Genomic DNA, 4,525 nt, shown 5'->3' with positions numbered 1-4,525 from the left:
GGGAAGGAGGGAGGGAGGACAGAATGTCCATGGAAGCTGAGGTCAGCTGAGCAATCGCACACCTGAGTATATTCTGAGAAGTGCGTATATGATTCAGCCCCTAGGAGGGAACATTTTCGTGGGGCAGATAAACATGCCAGGTGCTCTATATGCACTATCTTATTTCATCCCTACAACAGCCGAATGAAGCAGGGAGGGTTACTGTCACCTCCTATCTGCAGATAAGATTACTAAGGCCCAGAAGTGAGGGCTACAGAGCTGGCAAAGTGGCAGAGCCAGAATCAGAACCCAGAGTGGATGCTCTCAACCCTACGCGCCAGCCGAGCCCCTCTCCAGAGTATTCCGAGCAGAGTTTAACAAAACAAAACAGGCTGCCCAATTACGTTTGAGTTTCGGATCCACAATGAATAACTTATTTTAGTATCACCATGTTGCAAATACTGCATGGGACATACTTATACTTAAAATTATTTGTTAGCAATCTGAAATTCAAGTTTAACTGGATGTTCCGTAATTTACCTGGCAATCCTAACTGCAAGATAAAGCCACAATACCCCATTTGCATGGGCCCTGCAAGGGGCTGGGGGACAGAGAAGCTTCCAGCATGATGAGACGTGTGGGGTGAGGGCCAGGACGTTCTGAGTCTCCGTGGCTTGGGAGCCCATTTCTGACAACAGGCATATCAGTCCCCAGGGCCTTCCTTGCACCACAGGTACTGCAAACATGGAGAACAGTGGGTGTGGCGCAACAGGGAGTGGAGGGGGCCTGAGGCTAACCAGAGTGTCTGCAGAATGCAAGCCCTGGGGTTTGTGACTGCTGTTATGAAAGCAGAGGGCTGATGACGGTGCCTACGCCAAGGAAGCCTGTGATCAGATACCTTCCAAGGTTCTGTCATTTCCACAGCTCCAGCAAATCCTTCCTCGGTGGTGGGATTGGGCCCAAAGCAGTGCTGCTGCTCGCCCGACATTTCCTCTGCCATCGAACCACACTGCACTGTAAGGGAATTGATCCCATGCTCAGTTTGGGGCAGAGTTAAGATTCCCAGCAGATGTCCCAATAGGCAAAGTTGGCCTTCATCTTCACGCAACCCTGCCCACCCTCAGCTTTCTCCTTCTTGCCACACTAGGTTTGAACTTGGCACTGCCACTTCCTGGCTCGTGGAGTTTAGGAAAGTAACTCAGCTTTGTGGGGGCACCACTTTTCTCACTGGGGAAACTTAAGTGACCGTTGTACTTCCCCCCGCCCCCAAGGTGGTGTGAGGAGTAAAGGGATGACAAGCTCGGCTCCACGCACCCAGCGGGCCCGCGAGAGACGGTCTCCCCTCTGCTTCCTGCGCTCTAGGGCCCCTGGCCAGCCTGCTTCGCCCTTGGCTCTCGTCCCCATTAATCAACACCTCGCCGGCTGAGGCCCCTTTAAGACGGCCTTGGAGGACTCAGTTTCAAACCGAGGGCGACCCTCTAGCTATCGCCTCCATGGTAAGCCGTCACTTCCGGGCGGAAGTGTGTTTGCACTTCCGTTTCGGCCGGGCGTGAGAAGAATGTGGAGACGCGAGCGCCCTGGGATCCGAGGGGGGCTGCCCCCTCGGCTCCGGCTGGTCCCCGGTCCTTGGGCGGGTGGGCGACGCGGGCCTTTCGCTGCCACCCGCTCTAGCCTGCGGCCTCGGGCCATTCCCCGAGGTGGTAACGAAGCTCCGCCGGGAACGGGAGGGCCCTCCGCGGAGCCCGGGACTTTGGGGACCGCTGCCCGCATAGCAGCTGGGGCTCGGACGGAGAAGGCAGAGGGAACTTGAACCGACGCCGGCACTGAAGTTGAGGTGAGCGGTCGTGGGAGGCGCTGCAGCGGGCAGGAAAGCCTGGGGTCCCCGGCCGGGCAGCCAGCGCGGGTTTCCGGGAGCGTGTGAGTGTCGAATGAGACTTGCCCTCCTAGAGCACGTGGTATTATTACTCTCTTTCCCCAGGGTTTTTCTCGGAAAAGCAGATCTCTTCGGCCCCCGACCGTTGGTTGAAGGCCTGCAACGAACGATTTCCCCCTGCTCACCGTGATAGACCCTTCGGAGTGACCTCGGTTGTGGGGATCCAGGTATGTCAGGCACGGACGCTAAGTGTCCGGAGGCCGGCGGTCTGGGGAAAGGCTCCTGTGTTGTTGAACCCGCCCAGTTGTGGGTGCAGCCTTGTACCAGGCAGCCCTACCCTGACCTAAAGTAAATTCCCAGGAGATGTTTTTTCCTGGGGTTTGAATTTGCAGTAACAGGTGTGAACATTCTAGCAGCAGTTTGATGATCATGTATGATACTGCAAACAGGACCTAATGCTCAAAGACGAAAGCCACTCAGTCAGTACCAGTGAGCGGTGATTTCCCAAAAAATCTGTGAACGGTGTTGATTTAATAAACGTTTAGTGATGCCTTGGCCCGGCGCCATGCTAAGTTTTGGGGACAGAGATGAACAAAACAGCGGTGGCCCTGACTGTCAGCCAGCTCCAGCCGGTTGGAGAGACGAGATTACGTGAGCACACCACAGGGCCGCACGGAGTGCTCTGAGGGACAGCGTAGCTCTGCGAGAACACGTCACAGGGAGCCCGATGGGGACGGGAAGGCATTCCCGGGGATAGGGTCCTTGAGCTGGGCTCTGAGGGAGAGTGGCAGTTCGATGGGTAGGCCAAGGGCCGGGGTCATGGTAAGTGTGGCTAGCGGAGGGACCGAAAGAAGGCCAACAGAAAGCAGGGTGGAGAACCGTTTGGAGTGAAGCAGAAGAGGTGGCGACGGGCCAGGCCGTGCAGAGCCCGCGGCTCGTGTGGGCACGCTGGTCCCTCCTAAGAATGCTGGAGGTCGTTACGGGATTTGAACTGGAGGAGAACGTGCTAGAATCTGCCATTTTCAAAGAACGCTGTACAGAGCAGTGCTGTCCCGCAGACCTTTTTGCGGTGATGGAAGGGGTCTGTATCTGCGCTATCTGGTAGCGGAAGGTCCCGGTCCGTGGCCTGTTAGGAACCGGGCCACACAGCAGGAGGTGAGCGGCGGACTAGCGAGCAAAGCTTCGTCTGTATCTGCAGCCGCTCCCCAGCGCCAGCATCACCGCCTCGGCGCCGCCTCAGAGCACCAGGTTCTCATAGGACATTGGTCCCTGGTGCCAAAAAGGTCGGGGACCGCTGCAGTAGAGCAGCTATAAGCCACGTGTGAGCACTTACCGTGTGGCTGGTGCAGCCGAAGAACTGGCTTTTTAAACTGAATTTACACGTGATGGCGCCGTGTTGGGTGGGGCAGCCTAGACTGTGTTGAGGGAGCGGTGGCAGTTTAGCCGGAATCAGGACACACGGGTGTCTTTGTGTGTCTCCTGCGGCTCCTCCCTTCCTGCATAGAGGCTGAGTTGGATTTCGCTCTGGGGAGAATCCTCATGTTGACCCCTCCAGAAGGCGCACACGTGGACACTGCTCATGGGACGTTTAATTTTTATTTTTTTGGCTGTAGGTTAGCCTGCTCCTCGAGAAGCAGCACCTAAGTACCTACGGTGGTCAGAGCACTGGCTGCTTTTCGGATGGAGTGGCCCCGGCGTCAGGGGCTTAGAACCTACAGAGGTAGATGGCTGTGAATGCTATGGAATGACAGGGAGGAGCGTTGTCCATGGGACCCATCAGGATGTGACCCTGTAAAGGCTGTTTCCAGCTGACGAAACATGTGACAAAAGGCAGGAAGCACGGAAGTGCTTGAGAGGACGTGAGGAACTCGAGGTGAGGACAAATTAAAGAAATACATGGAAAGGGAGAAAAGTGTGAGGTTGGTGTTGGGTGATGGGTTTTTGTCAGAGTTCAGGTTTAACGTGGCTTTGTTACAGACCCAGGTGCGGGTACACAGGTTATAGCCTGGAGAGAGGTGACCTAGGACGTCACCGGCCTTGAAGTAGGGTGGGCCTGGCCCCTAGACTTGGAAGGGGGAGGGGCTGATAGAAGCCGGTTCTCAACCAGACACTTCCACATCCGTTCTGGGTGGAAGGGAGAGTGTGGATTTCGGAGGCTGTTTATGGCACTGACAGTTTTAAATTCTCCGAATGTTCAGACTTGCTGAGGTGGAGTGAAAACTCACGAGGCGTGTTCTCTTTGCAGGCGGGTTTCCTGGAAGATGTGTGTGTGCTGGACGACGGTCTGCCGAGTTCCTTCCCGCCCGCTTCTCTGTGCCTGAAATGTAATTGCTCTGTTTTAGGGCCCTCCTGGTTTGTTTGGTTTAATCCATCACCACATAGTTTTTGAATGGCGACCTGCTTAAGACCCTGTTTTGAGTGGATATAAATAAAAGGAGTCGGACCCCAAAGGAAACTGTACGCTTTATGTTTTCTGTGCCCAGTGATGGCTTGTCCAAGTGTCACCTCTGCCTCTGAGACGCACAGTGGCAGTGCTGTTTGAAGAGTGTCTTAGAGGCCACCCGCTGTCCTCTATCGCAAGTGTGAGCGCTTGAGACACCGCTTATCCTTGAGCAGGCACTGTCAAGAAATGGGGACACAGAGAGGTAACCATTGGCTTGATAATCCGGCTGG

The 4,525-nt window shown here is 55.4% G+C and overlaps 1 long non-coding RNA gene and 1 other non-coding gene across 2 annotated transcripts; both read left to right on the top strand.

The window, feature by feature from the left end:
• Positions 1-1,506: 1,506 nt before the first annotated feature.
• LOC102889906 lies at positions 1,507-4,307 on the top strand. Its single transcript, XR_439178.3, has 4 exons — positions 1,507-1,813; positions 1,958-2,079; positions 3,466-3,725; positions 4,098-4,307. It is a non-coding gene; the product is annotated as an uncharacterized LOC102889906 (long non-coding RNA).
• Positions 2,116-2,303, top strand: LOC112480146. Its single transcript, XR_003046500.1, has one exon.
• Positions 4,308-4,525: the final 218 nt, after the last annotated feature.

This window comes from Pteropus alecto, unplaced genomic scaffold, assembly GCF_000325575.1.
Source record: "Pteropus alecto unplaced genomic scaffold, ASM32557v1 scaffold134, whole genome shotgun sequence".
Lineage (NCBI taxonomy): Eukaryota > Metazoa > Chordata > Mammalia > Chiroptera > Pteropodidae > Pteropus > Pteropus alecto.
Note: the sequence above shows the minus strand (reverse complement) of the source record. Positions and strands in the feature narration are given on the sequence as shown.